This window comes from Cervus elaphus, chromosome 13 (assembly GCF_910594005.1).
Source record: "Cervus elaphus chromosome 13, mCerEla1.1, whole genome shotgun sequence".
NCBI classification, from domain to species: Eukaryota; Metazoa; Chordata; class Mammalia; order Artiodactyla; family Cervidae; genus Cervus; species Cervus elaphus.
Window position 1 is genome coordinate 29,079,219 of NC_057827.1, and position 16,171 is coordinate 29,095,389.

Here is a 16,171-nt window from a genome sequence, read left to right on the forward strand (position 1 = left end):
ACTAAGATCCCACATGCCACAGGACAACAAAACCCGAGTGCCAAAGTGAAGACCCAGTGCAGCCTAAATAAAATAAATAAACTCTTTAAAAAAATCCTACCTTGAGTAAAGTCTTCCTTACCATTTTTAACAAGTACCATAAATTATTTTTCTCTTTGAGGAGGCAGCCAGTTCCCAGAAACAGAATGATATAGAGTGCATCTAAGTAGATGAAGAGCCGACTCACTGGAAAAGACCCTGATGGTAAAAGGAAAAGAGGGCAACAGAGGGCAAGATGGGTAGATAGCAACATTGACTCAATTAACATGAGTCTGAGCAAACTCCAGGGAGATAGTGGAAGACAGAAGAGTCTAGCATGCTGCAGTTCATGGGGTTGCAAAGAGTTGGACTCGACTTAGCAACTGAACAACAACAGTAAAGTAGATGAAACCTTATCTAGCCTCCTAAAGACATCCTTGGCAACTTCCCCACACCTCCACAAGCATACACCTGTGGACAGAAGGAGTGGAAATGTCCCCAATCCCCCAAGTATGACATGGAAACAACTTATAAAGGGACCGTTTGGACAGGAATAAAAGATGACTCTGCTCTTGCCTGCATAAGTGCTAAGTCATATCAGTTATGTCCGACTCTCTGTGACCCTATGAACCACAGACCGCCAGGCTCCTCTGTCCATGGGATTCTCCAGGCAAGAATACGGGAATGGGTTGCCATGTCCTCCTCCAGGGGATCTTCCCAATCCAAGGATCAAACCTGTGTCTCTAAAGTCTTCTGCATTATTTGGTGGGTTCTTTACCACTAGCGCTACCTGGGTGTGGACACACCATCAAAACTTTACCCCAGCACCTACTGACATGCAAGACTCTTGACACTACCCTTGACTGAGGTCAAGTTTCCTTGGCTCTCCCATGACGTGACAGAACTAAGTCACATTATGGACAGACAGGAATGTTTCTTGCATGCAGCAGAAGATGTATTGTCTTTCTATGCCCCTCACCAGCTAGACTGGGATACTTAACAGAGGTGTCCATGTCTTACTCACTTTCATATCTCTTATGGAATTGCACTTAAATAAGCGCTCAATGGATGCATATGAAATAACAGTTTAGAATTAAAAAAATCAATCTCAATTATCTTAGCATATTGAGTTGACATTCTTGATTGCCCTCTGACTTCTCCATCAGATGAGTAAGTCCTCAAAGGCAAGCACCATGTTTAACTCAAGCCTGGGTATGTAGAAGATGGACACCCAGAGTTGGTGGCCAATCAAAGCAATGGATGAAGGAGTATATGAATGCTGGTAGGAAACAGAGAAAAGGAAAGCTGTCTCTTTCTGAAACTTACTGATCTCTTAATTCATAAGATAAAGATAACAATATCTATTACACAGACATGTTTTGAAGATGAAGTTAAAGGTGACAGTATTTGTGAAAAGACTTTGCAATACAAAGCATGCAGGACACCTCTTAAAAATGTGAAAAACAATAAAAATTCACACTCATTGATTACATACAGATATGCCATTTGAAATAATTCCTTTCTCCTCCCAGATCCAAAATAAGAATAGTAGTTCCTGCCTCTGTGTAATGGTATCTTCTTGGAATTCCTTATATGTGCACAGATTTAAATTGCAATTTGGGTTAAAAAAAAGGAAATAAAACAGAAGAAATTCCCCAGAGAATAGCATTATTTTAAAAAATGAAGCCTCAAGTCAACCCCCAAAATGTTTACTTAGAAAATTGGAAATGTTGAGCCCTATCACAAATACATTATCATTTTAGATTATCTGACATTAGGATTAATAAAATGTCAAAACCAGGCTGCTCGAGTACATGCTATAGATCATTTTCCAGACACCAGGATGGGTACTGCTTCTGATAGGTGCTCCCAGATCCAGGAGTGTTGTCCAAATGGGTGGGCACATCACCTAGGAAGCTCTGACTCATAGATTCAAGCTCTGAATCCTGAGAGAGTCAGTCGTTAGGACCAGTCCTGGGTGGCTCAGTGGTAAAGAATCTGCCTGCCAATGCAGGAGACGCAGGTTTGATCCCTGGGTTGGGAAGCTCCCCTGGAGGAGGAAATGGCAACCCACTCCAGTATTCTTGCCTGGGAAATCCCATGGACAGAGGAGCCTGGAGGGCTACAGTCCATGGGGTCACAAGGAGTCAGACAAGAATGAGCGACTAAACAGCAGCAGCATTAAGGCTCCAGAAAGGCAGAGCAAGGGTCCCCTTGGAGAACTTCTCTATGCTTCCAGCAGGGGGTGAAGCGCATTCTATGGCATCTGAGGTCACATCACTGAGGTCAGGAAGCAGAGCCTCCCAACCAGCATGCTTCCTTTTCTGCACTGTAGCCTCCAGCAGGGATTGATTACTTTGTTCAGAAGGCAGAATCAGCAGATGTTACTGATATGGGACTGGAATTCTGCACTGCGGCTACCACACAAAGCTTTCTTTCTTTCTTTTTTTTTAAGCCAAAGCAGCATTAGTAAAGTCTCAGACATAAAAAGGAATGAAGTTGGGTCATTTGCAGAGATGTGAATGGACCTAGAGTCTGCCACACAGAGTAAAGTAAGTCATAAAGAGATTTAATATCATACATTAACTCATGTAGCTATGGAATCTAGAAAAATGGTACAGACGAACCTATTTGCAGGGCAAGAATAGAGACACAGACATAGAGAATGGACTTGTGGATACAGGGAGGAAGGGAGTGTGGGATAAATTGAGAGAGTAGCATTGACATATATATACCACTGTGTGTAAAATAGAGAGCTAGGGGGAAGCTGCTGTGTAGCACAGGGAGCTCAGCTCAGTGCTCTGTGATGACCTAGAGGGGTGGGATGAACAGAAGGAGGGAGACTCAAGAGAGAGGGGATGTATATATGCGTGTGAACTAAGTTACTCAGTTATGTCTGACTCTGTGACCCCATGGACTTAAGACCACCAGGTTCCTCTGTCCATGGAATTCTCCAGGCCAGAATACTGGAGTAGGTTCCCATTTCCTCCTCCAGGATATATATATATATACATATAGCTGATTCATATTGTTGTACAGAAGGAACTAACACAATGTTGTAAAGCAACAATTTCCCAATAAATAAATAACTTTAATAATAAAAAAAAGCCTTCCTGTTTTAATAGATTCAGTGTTGGGCCATGTGCGAGATCTGCTATTTAAGATGTGCATTTACAGGCCACTGTTGAAAATAGCTGCTTTTAAAATTCCTTGGGCTGCAGACTTGCTACACGCAGCAAGACTCTGTCATCAGAGTTGTCATTTTTACCAGCATCTGTCTGCCCTGCTCTGGTGGAGATGCAGGCATGTCTACTACGGCATCAGTTCAATTCAGTTCAGTCACTAAGTCGTGTACAACTCTGCAATCCCATGGACTGCAGTACGACAGGCTTCCCTGTCCATCACCAACACCCAGAGCTTGCTCAAACTCATGTCCTTCTAGTAGGTGATGCCATCCAACCATCTCATCCTCTGTTGTCCCCTTCTCCTCCTGCCTTCAATCTTTCCCAGCATCAGGGTCTTTTCCAATGAGTCAGCTCTTCACATCAGGTGGCCAGAGTATTGGAGCTTCAGCATCAATCCTTCCAATGAATATTCAGGACTGATTTCCTTTGGGATTGACTGGTTTGATCGCCTTGCTGTCCAAGGGACTCTCAAGAGTCTTCTCCAACACCACAGTTCAAAAGCATCAATTCTTCAGTGCTCAGTTTTCTTTATGGTCCAACTCTCACATCCACACATGACTACTGGAAAAAACCATAGCTTTGACTAGACGGACCTTTGTCAGCAAAGTAATGTCTCTGCTTTTTAACATGCTGTCTAGGTTGGTCATAGCTTTTCTTTCAAGGAGCTTTTAATTTCACGGCTGTGGTCACCATCTGCAGTGATTTTGAAGCCAGAGAAAATAAAGTCTGTCACTGTTTCCATTGTTTCCCCATCTATTTGCTATGAAATGATGGGATTGCATGCCAAGATCTTTGTTTTTTGAATGTTGAGTTTTAAGCCAGTTTTTTCACTCTCCCCTTTCACTTTCATCAAGAGGTTCTTTAGTTCCTCTTTGCTTTCTGTCATAAAGATGGTGTCATCTGCATATCTGAGGTTATTGATATTTCTCCCAGCAATCTTGATTCCAGCTTGGCCTTTCCAGCCCAGCATTTCACATGATGTACTCTGCATATAAGTTAAATAAGCAGTGATAATATACAGCCTTGACGTACTTCTTTCCCAATTTGGAACCAGTCTGTTGTTCCATGTGTGGTTCTAACTGCTGCTTCTTGACCCTGACCCTATGAGGGCATAACATACAACATTTGCCCCGCTTTTGTCTCCAACAGCAAATGAGAGAGCAAGGACACTGGGCACTGGTGAATGAGAGTGAAACAATCTAAAAAGAAATAGAATTTAAACAAACCTCTTTCCCTGAACACTCTGCCCCTAAGAGAATGCTCCAGTCACACAACCTTGCCTTTGAACCCTCAGTTTTTCTCTCCAGGCCCTACCCATGTGTCATCTTGAGCTCCCCCTAGAGGTTGGAGCACATTAGGATCAGGAATCACAGCTCCACCTGAGAGGACTGGACCTAACTCTCTCTCTTTTTTTTTTAAAGTGTGTGTGAGTGTCCAGTCACTCAGTCCTATCGGACTCTTTGAAACCCCATGGACTGTAGTCTAGTAGACTCTTGTCCATGGGATTTCCCAAGCAAGAATACTGGAATGGGTTGCCACTTCCTCCTCCAGGGGATCTTCCCAACCCAGGGATTGAACCCGAGTCTCCTGTGTTTCCTGCATTACAGGCAGATTCTTTACCCCGTGAGGCCCTGGGGAAGCCCCTTCAAAAATATGAGAAACTATATATTTACTGTCCTCTCTCTTTTTTTAACCTTAAACAATATCTATAATTGGCTTCCCTGTTGGCTCAGATGGTAAAGAATCTGCCTGTAATTCGGGAGACCTGGGTTCTATCCCTGGATTGGGAAGATCCCCTGGAGGAGAAATGGCAACCCACTCCAGTATTCTTGCCTGGGAAATCCCACGGGCAGAGGAACCTGGTGGGCTATACTAGGGTCGCAAAAAGTCAGACACGACTGAGCGACTAACACATACACACCCCTAACAACCCTTGCAGTTCCTACCATCCGCCATCTGGGTTCCTCTTTCAGGTCCTCCAGTCCTCAGGCTCACATTAATGCAGTGATCATGTGCAGTGTTGGCTGGGTTTGTGGACATCCACCATGAACCTCAGGAGTTAAGCCAGTCTGCCTGCACCATCGTCAGAGCTGGTCACTCAGAGCTATGTCTGTGGAAACCTATGGTCCATGAACAGATGGGCGTTTCCTCTCAAGATATCCCCTGTGAACTCCTTCCACACCACTTGGCAGCCTCTTTTCTCATCCAGACCCTGAGGGTCAATTTGCAGGCAAATGATGCCCATATGGACGATGTTTGAATGGAAGCGTGTGCAGCTGTTGGGGCTGCCAGGACCAGATGTTTAGCTGATCATATTCTTGGGCTCAAGATGAACTTGTCTGAAGTGGTGTTCACAGGAGACTGCCTGCTGAGAAACTACTGCTCTACCTTAGAAAACGGTTGTCTTTCAGCTAGTCTAAAATAGCCTGAGATTCAAGGAACTTGGTAAGAGAGACAGGCAAAGGTTTTGTAAAGCAGAGGTCCCCCACTGGTAGGTATGTAGTTTGCAGCTATTGCTGTTTGGCCTCCCAGACATTTTAAAAAATTAATTGCCATGATTTTATGAATTGCTCATGTAGGTACCACCTCCAACATTGCACACCTGGCTTGCTTTCTTATTTCACTACACCTGCCTGGCTAGAGCATGCCACTCAGTTCTGTTTTTCCCAGTTTTATGAATCTGAGGCATGGCAGGATTCAGGGACTTCTCCTGAGTTGCTGTTCTTGGCTGAGTGTTGAAGAGTAGCTCATAGAGTAATCATGTCTCGTTTTTTGTTTCACTAAAGTGGGGGAAATTAGTTTTTAGCTTCCTTTTGAAGAATACAATGATGCTTTTTACTGAAAGGAGTTTTGCAACTCTCACCCACTGCTGGAACCAGCCGAGAATACAGCCATGTCAGAGATCCTAGAGGCCCACAGGCTGCTCAGATAAGGGATTCTGAGGTCTGAGATCTCAGCCATAACCAACATCAGATGATGTCACCAGATGACATCATCTGTCAAAGGGAGCAGAAGTTTCATAGTCTCGACTGATGTAACCACATCTGTTGGGATGGTTCTTGGAGTAATGGCATGCCGCAGACTTTCCTACCCCACTTCCTTATCTTTCTGGGGGTTCAGAGGCCACAATTGCCAGCCTCCTTTACACATTGATGGGACATGTGGCTGAGTTCTAGCCAGCTGGGCGGAAGCAAGGTGTTTCCTATGCTCAGAGCTTCATCGTCTCTCCCTTTCCACAGGTGGCATGGGAGGAGCTTTGATGTTCAACAGAGCCATAAAACAGAAGAAGGATCCTGGGTTCCTGAGTCACCGCTACCTCCCACTGAAACGACTTTTCTTCCTTTCCCTCTTCCGCTGCTTTCCTTCCTCATCCCCTGCTTTGAATCTCCGTGTTCTCCAGGATGGAATACAGAGAAAACCTTAAAGATGCCACACACACACACACACACACACACACACACACACGCCCCTTAGAACTAATCAATGAATTCAATAAAGCTGAGCTGCAGGATACAAAATAAATATACAGAAATCTGTTGCATTTCTATACACTAATAATGAACTATCAGAGAGACAAATTAAGAAAACAATCCCACTTACAATTTCAATAGAAAATAAAATATCTAGGAATAAATTTTAATCAAGGAGGTGAAAGATCTGTACACTGAAAACTATAAGACACTGATGAAAGAAGTTGAAGAAGACACACATACATGGACAGGTATTTCATTCTCATGAATTGGAGGAATTAGTATTGTTAAAACATCCTTGCACAAATTCAAAGCAATCCATGTAAAATTTCCATGGCATATTTCACAGAATTATAACAAATAATTCTAAAATTTGTATGGAACCACATCAGTTGTGTTAACATTACTCAAACCTATCAGGTAGATTTCCTTTAAGCCATATCCTTCTCATTCTTTTTAAAATTTTTAAAATAATTTTATCTATTTATTTTTGGCTGCACTGGGTCTTTGTTGCTGTGTTCAGGCTTTCTCTAGTTTCAGCGAGTGGAAGCTACTCTCTGGCTGTGGTGCTCAGGCTTCTCACTGCAGTGACTTCTCTTGTTGCAGAGCACGGGCTCTAGGGTGCGTGGGATTCAGTAGTTGTGTCACATGGGCTTAGTTGCCCCGAGGCATGTGGGATCTTCCTGGACCAGGGACGAAACCCATGTCCCCTTCATTGGCAGGCAGATTCTTAACCACTGGACCACCAGGGAAACTCCTAAATCCTTGCTTTAATTAATTGATTTGGTGCCTAGCTAATTATCAAACACCAAAAACTAGTTTTACCCAATAAAGATCATCTTCAAAATGTGCTACTCCAAAGTTAAAAAAAAAATTACCTACCTAATACCCCATTACCTGGAACACCAGTCTGGAGTTCACAGATAGGACTCACAAGCCCCTGAGTATCTATGAAGACTCATCAAATTCTGCATCAGCCTGCCTGGCCAGCGATGTTTGCCAACTTTTCACATATATCTTCCTCTTCAAAATGGAAACAAGGCTATTTCTCAGCTGGAGATATTGAGGAGAATAAATAATAAGCACATGTTTGTAAAGCAGTTGACACAAGCTAAAGGACCTGCTGACAGAGAAAAAGTGAAAGAACTCATAAATCCCATTAACATCATCCTCTCTGTCTCGACCTCTCCCTGTCCACTTACTTACCATCACTCATTTTTAATCAGAAAATAAGTTACCTTAGCACAGAGGAGTTTTTAAAGAGCATACAGAAAATATGACTGAAAGAGATCAGGTGCAGGTTTTGAAAAACTGGCATTGACTGCCAGCAAACAAGTGATCCAAGTTACTCAAGCCCAAGCTAGTTGCACGCACTCTTGACTCCTGCTACCTGTATTCAATCAAGGCACTTGAGAGCAAACGGATGATATGCTTTCCTGCCAAGGCCTTGTATGTGGTTGCAGTCAGCACCTTGAGCCAGAGGAAAAAGATAGAGAAGAAAAGAAAATCAAGAGGGAAATGAAAAGAGAGAACACTTAAGCCTGAGAGTATGGGTGTCCATGTGTGACCAGTACATATGATTTTTCAAATGTTTATTACTATCTACTTGACCTACTGTGGACATGCCAGAGAATGGCTGATATACTCACATATCTAGGTAGGTGTCTGGTGTTAAGCAGGCATTCAATAAATCATTGTCACACATGGAATTTGCTTCAAACGAAGCAGCAGTTAAAACTAGATCTTTTTTTAGGTTCATCAAAGGTTTATCATATTTGATAGCAACTTTTTCGTTCGTCACAAAGCCTAAGCCCATATACAAAATTAGGAAGATACTTAGAAGCCTCTTTGAAGAACACTTTGTTCAGTCGCTAAGTTGTGTCTGACTCTGTGCGACCCCATGGACTGCAGCATGCCACTTCCCTCTCTTCCACTACCTCCCAGAGTTTGCTCAAACTTATGTCCATTGAGTCGGTGATGCTATCCAACCATCTCATCTTCTGTCACCTGCTTCTCCTCCTGCCCTCAATCTTTCCCAGTATCAGGGTCTTTAAAATGCCTTACTCTTTTTTTTTAACTGAGTTTTAAAAAGAATAAAAATGATGCAATATTTCAACACTGCTTTGAAAACTTAAATGTGCAGCCATAGGATGTCAGCTCATTGCTCTGTGATGACCTAGAAGGGTGGGATGGCAACAGGGTGGGGGGTGGGAGGGAGGCTCAGGAGAGAGGGGATATACATATACATATACATATACCTGATTCACTTCGTTGGCACGATGAGGGAAACAATAAACAAATTCATTTCTGTGTAACAACAATGCAAATCAAAACTCTGCAGTGTCCCCCTAGTATAAAATTTAACTTCTGCTTTGAGTCAAGGACACAATCTTAAACATTATCACGTGCCAGAGAAAGCCCGAACACATAGGTGAGAGGACCAAATTGTGGCTGGACGTTCAGTGTCATGCACTGGCCCCATGCAGACCTGATGGAGGTGTTTAGGGGCTGGTAGCTTAGTTCACTTGGGCTAAAGGACAGGAACAAAACTATAAACAAATGTTCGGGTTTTCTCTCCCTTACCTAATAAGGACTTCCATGACAGCAGTGAAGACTGAGGTTCAAATGTTCTCCCACTTTTTAAATTAATAATTTGTGTTTTTCTTTTTTTTTCTTTTTGAGCCATGCTGTGCAGCCTGTGGGATCTTAGTTCCCTGACCAGGGATCAAACCTGTAACTGATGCATTGGAAGTTTGGAGTCCTCACCACTGGACTGCCAGGGCAATCCCTAAATATTCTTCCACTTAAAAGTGCTAATAAACTATGGAAAGTACTCTTTCTGTGTATCTTTACGTACATATAACTGAAACCACTGATTTAAAATTCATGTGTCAGGGTGGTCCTAAGATGGCAGAGGAATAGGACGGGGAGACCAATTTCTCCCCGACAAATTCATCAAAAGATCACTTGAATGCTGAGCAACTTCTACAAAACAACTTCTGAATGCTGGCATAAGACACCAGGCACCCAGAAAGGCAGCCCATTCTCTTTGAAAGGAGGTAGGACAAAATATAAAAGACAAAAAGAGAGACAAAAGAGTTAGGGACAGAGACCCATCCTTTGGAGGGAGTCCTGAAGGAGGAGAAGTTTCCAAACAGTAGAAAACCCTCTCACAGGCGGGTCTGTGGGGAACTTTGGAATTTCAGAGGGCAACATAACCAGGAGAAAACAAAAACAACAACAAAAACCCACAGAATAAGCGCCTAACTGCAACTGCCAGTGGAGAAGTAGCCCAGACGCTTGTGTTGGCCACCAGCAGCAGGGGCTGGACAGGGAGGCATGGGCTGCATAATCAGTGCTTAGGGTAAGGACCTGTCCTGAATGCCCTGAGGACAATCTGAGGGAGCAAATGTGAGAGTGCAACCTAAACTGTGGGATCACCAGAGAGAAAAAAAAGAGAAATTTCTCGCCAAAGGCTCTAACATGCAGACTGGCCTGCTCACACAACAAAGGATTGAGCAAATACCAAACAGGCCCCTCCCGCCTGCCAGAGGCATAGAGGCAGGTGTGCAACAGCCAGAACCGGAAGGCAACGGGCTGCTGCAATCTCGGTCATAGAGACCAGCATCCTCCACTGAAATGTGAGCAGGCTCCCAGTTGCTAACCACGTCTTCCTGGGATCCTGGATGGTTAACATCTGCCAGGAGGGTCGCACTCAGAGATCAGCTCCCCAGAGGAGGCAAATGGCACACCTGAGACGGTGCTCTTGCAGCGTACCCGGGAAACCGAGTGGCTTGGACTGGGAAGGTGATTGGGACGCACGGCCCACGTGGGACAGCGCGCTTGCCAAACATCTGGTTGCCTGAGCTGCTCGGACCTGGGAAGGGCACAAAACGCATGCCCAACTGAGTCTGTGCCCTTGCAGAGTACCCGAGAACCTGAGCGGCTTAGACCTGGAAGGTGCACGAAATGCAGGGTCCGCTTTGGGCAGTGCCCCTGAAGAGCACCCTGGAGCCTGAGCAGTGTAGACCCAGGAAGCACATGCCGCCTTGAGCTGGGGCAAACCCAGTCCATACATGTGAGTACTCCCCACACATGCCAGCGATATTTGTTTGAGGTGTTCCTGCCTCCCCACAACACAACTGAATAAGCGAGTCTAAATAAGTGACCACTTTCACACCCTTGTGTCAGGGCAGAAATTAGACACTGAAGAGACTTGCAAACAGAGGAAGCCAAAATAAACAAAGAAGTGGGAACCACCCTGGAAGTGACTGGTGCAACAGATTAAAACCCTGTAGTTAACATTGACTAGGAATTGAAAGGGGCCTATAGACCTTGAGAACAAGTACAAGCTGGAACAAGGAATTATCTGAAAGTGAACTGACCCCACACTTCCCACAACAGTTCCAAGAGAAATTCCTAGATATATTTTTACTATTATCACTTTAAAATTTTTTTAATTTAACTTCTGTATTACTCCTTTAATTTTCATTTTTATAACCTACTATTATCTTGCAAAAAAAGACCTTATTTTAAAGCAAATTTCATATATATATATTTTATAATTTTTGTGATTTTGTTTTGTATTTTTAATATTTTTTTTGAGACTCTATCCTCTACTCTAATACCCATTTTGGATACTGACAATTAGGTTCTTAAAGGTACAAAATTGATAACAAATACCAAAAAGCAAAGATTACTGGCTTGATTGCTCTCTCCCCTTTTGACTCTCCCTTTTCTCCCCCAGGTCATCTCTATCTCCTCCCTCCCCCTTCTCTTCTCTACGTAACTCTGTGAATCTCTCTGGGTGTTCCAAACTGTGGAGAGCCCCTAGGGAATTGCTTACTGGCTATATTGCTCTTTCCCCTTTTGATTCCCCCTCTTCTCCTCCTGGTCACCTCTATCTCCCTTCTCCCTCTTCTCTTCTCCATGTAATTCTGTGAACCTCTCTGGGTGTCCCTCACTATGGAGAATTGTTTCACCATTAACCCAGATGTTTTATCATCTGTGCTGTATGGATGGAGAAATCTTGAAGTTACTGTAAGAATAAGACTGAAAGCCAGAGGCAGGAGGCTTAACTCCAAACCTTGAGAATATCAGAGAACTTCTGATTCCAGGGAACATTAATAGACAAGAGCTCACACAAAAGCCTCCATACCTACACTGAAACCAAGCTCCACCCAAGAACCAACAAGTCCCAGAGCAAGACATACCACACTAATTCTCCAGCAAAGCAGGAACACAGCCCTAAGCATTAAAAGACAGGCTTCCCAAAGCCATGCCAAACCCATAGATATCCCCAAACTCACTACTAGACACTTCATTGCACTCCAGAGAAAAGAGATCCAACTCCATCCGCCAGAACATGATGCAGGCTCCCCTAACTAGGAAGCCTTGACAAGTCACTAGTCCAACCCCACCCACAGGGAGCAGGCTCCACAATAAAGAGGAACCATGAACTTCTAGCCTACAGAAAGGACACCCCAAACACAACAATCTAAACAAAATGAAAAGGCAGAGAAATATTCAGCAGACAAAAGAACATGATAAATGCCCACCAAACCAAACAAAAGAGGAGGAGATATGGAGTCTACCTGAAAAAGAATTCAGAATAATGATAGTACATATGATCCAAAATCTTGAAAACAAAATGGAGTTACAGGTAAATAGACCAGAGACAAGGACTGAGGAGATGCAATAAATGTTTAACAAAGACCCAGAAGAAATAAAGAGCAGTCAATTAACAATGAATAATGCAATAACTGAGATCAAAAGCACTGTGGAGGGAACCAACATTAGAATAACTGAGGCAGAAGGTAGGATAAATGAGGTGGAAGATAGAATGGTGGAAATAAATGAAGCAGAGAGGAAAAAAGGAAAAATAATTAAAGGAAATGAGGACAAACTCAGAGAAATCTGGGACAATGTTAAATGCCCCAACATTCAAATCATAGGAGTTCCAGAAGAAGAAGACAAAAAGAAAGGGCATGAGAAAATACTTGAGGAGATAATAGTTGAAAACTTCCCTAAAATGAGGAAGAAAATAGCCACCCAATTCTAAGAAACCCAGAGAATCCCAAACAGGATAAACCCAAGGCAAAACACTCCAAGACACATATTAATCAAACTAACAAAGATCAAACACAAAGGACAAATATTAAAAGCAGCAAGGGAAAAGCAACAAATAACACATAAGGGGATCCTCATAAGGATAACAGCTGATCTTTCAATAGAAACTCTTCAGGCCAGAAGGGAATGGCAGGACATACTTAAAGTGATGAAAGAGAAAAACCTACAACCCAGATTACTATACCCAGCAAGGATCTCATTCAAATATGAAGGAGAAATCAAAAGCTTTACAGACAAGCAAAAGCTGAGAGAGTTCAGCTTCCAAACCAGCTCTTCAACAAATGCTAAAGGATCTTCTCTAGACAGGAAACACAGAAAAGGTTTATAAACTCAAACCCAAAACAGCAAAGTAAATGGCAATGGGATCATACTTATCAATAACTATCTTAAATGTAAATGGGTCAAATGCCCCAACCAAAAGACAAAGACTGGCTAAATGGATACAAAAACAAGACCCCTATATATGCTGTCTACAAGAGACCAACCTCAAACCAAGGGACACATACACATTGAAAGTGAAGAACTGGAAAAAGATATTTGATGCAAATGGAGACCAAAAGAAAGCAGGAGTAGCAATACTCATATCAGATAAAATAGACTTTGAAATAAAGAGTATGAAAAGAGACAAAGAAGGACACTACATAATAATCAAAGGATCAATCCAAGAAGAAGATATAACAATTATAAATATATATAAACCCAACATAGGAGCACCTCAATACATAAGGCAAATGCTAACAAATATGAAAGAGAAAATTAACAGTAACACAATAATAGTGGGAAACTTTAGCACCCCACTCACACTTTTGGGTAGATCAACCAAACAGAAAATTATCAAGGAAACAAAAACTTTAAATTAAACAATGGACCAGTTAGACCTAATTGATATCTATAGGACATTTCACCCCAAAGCAATGAATTTCACCTTTTTGTCAAGTGCACATAGAACAGAACATTCTCCAGGATAGACCACATCTTGGGCCATAAATCTAGCCTTGGTAAATTTTTTAAAAATAACTGAAATCATTTCAAGCATCTTTTCTGATCACAATGCAGAAAGATTAGATGTCAACTACAGGAAAAAAAAAAAACTATTAAAAATAGAAACATGTGGAGGCTAAACAACACACTTCTGAATAACCAAAAAATCACAGAATAAATAAAAAAGGAAATCAAAATATGCATAGGAACAAATGAAAATGAAAACATGACAACCCAAAACCTATGGGATTCAGTAAAAGTAGTGCTAAAGGGAAGGTTCATAGCAATACAAGTTTACCTCAAGAAACACGCGAAAAATCAAATAAATAACCTAAATTTACACCTAAATCAACTAGAAAAAGAAGAAATGAAGAACCCCAGGGTTAGCAGAAGGAAAGAAATCATAAAAATTAGAGCAGAAATAAATGAAAAAGAAACAAAGGAGATTATAGGAAAAATCAACAAAACTAAAAGGTGGTTCTTTGGGAAGATAAATAAAAGAGACAAACAATTAGCCAGACTCATCAAGAAAAAAAGGGAGAAGGATCAAATCAACAAAATTAGAAATGAAAATGGAGGATTCACATCAGACAACACAGAAGTACAAAGGATCATGAGACTACTATCAGCAACTATATTCCAATAAAATGGACAACTTGGAAGAAATGGACAAACTCTTAGAAAAGTATAACCTTCCAAAACTGAACCAGGAAAAAATATAAAATCTTAACAGACCCATCACAAACATGGAAATTGAAACTGTAATCAAAAATCTTCCAACAAACAAAAGCCCAGGACCAGACGGCTTCACAGGTGAATTCCATCAAAAATTTAAAGAAGGGCTAATACCTAGCCTACTCAAACTCTTCCAGAAAATTGCAGAGGAAGGTAAACTCCTAAACTCATTCTATGAGGCCAACATCACCCTAATGCCAAAACCAGACAAAGAAGCCACCAAAAAAAGAAAACTACAGGCCAATATCACTGATGAACATAGATGCAAAAATCCTCAACAAAATTCTAGCAAACAGACTCCAACAACATATTTAAAAGATCATACATCATGACCAAGTGGGCTTTATCTCAGGGATGCAAGGATTCTTCAATATTTGCAAATCAATCAATGTGATACACCACATTAAGAAATTGAAAGATAAAAACCATACAATTATCTCAATAGATTCAGAGAAAGCCTTTGACTAAATTCAACACCCATTTATGATAAAAACTCTCCAGGAAGTAGGCATAGAAGGAAGATACCTCAACATAATAAAAGCCATATATGATAAACCCACAGCGAACATTACCCTCGATGGTGAAAAACTGAAAGCATTTCCCCTAAAGTCAGGAACAAGACAAGGGTTCCCACTCTCACCACTACTTGGAAGTTTTAGCCACAGCAATCAAAAAGAGAAAGAAATAAAAGGGATCCAGATTGGAAAAGAAGAAGTAAAACTCTCACTGTTTGCAGATGACATGATTCTCTACATGGAAAACCCTAAAGACTCCACCAGAAAATTACTAGAGCTAATCAATGAATATAGTAAAGTTGCAGGATATAAAATTAATACACAGAAATCCCTTGCATTCCTATACACTAACAATGAGAAAACAGAGAAATTAAGGAAACAATCCCATTCACCATTGCAACAAAAAGAACAAAATACTTAGGAATAAATTTACCTAAAGAAACAAAAGACCTATATATAGAAAACTATAAAACGCTGATAAAAGAAATCAATGATGACACAAATAGATGGAGAAATATACTATGTTATGGATCGGAATAATCAATATAGTGAAAATGAGTATATTACCCAAAGCAATCTGCGTTCAATGCAATCCCTATCAAGCTACCAATGGTATTTTTCACAGAACTAGAACAAATAATTTCACAGTTTGTATGGAATACAATAAAACTCATATAGCCAAAGCAAACTTGAGAAAGAATGGAACTGGAGGAATCAACCTGCCTGAGTTCAGACTATACTACAAAGCCACAGTCATCAAGACGGTATGGTACTGGCACAAAGACAGAAATGCAGATTAGTGGAACAAAATAGAAAGCCCAGAGATAAATCCATGCACCTATGGATAGCTTATCTTTGAGAAAGGAGGCAAAAATATACAATGGAGAAAAGACAATCTCTTTAACAAGTGGTGCTGGGAAAACTGGTCAACCACTTGTAAAAGAATTAAACTAGAACACTTTCTAACACCATGCACAAAGATAAACTCAAAATGGATTAAAGATCTAAATATAAGACTAGAAACTATAAAACTCCTAGAGGAAAACACAGGCAAAACACTCTCTGACATAAATCACAGCAAGATCCTCTAGGACCCAGCTCCCAGAGTAACAGAAATAAAAGCAAAAATAAATAAATG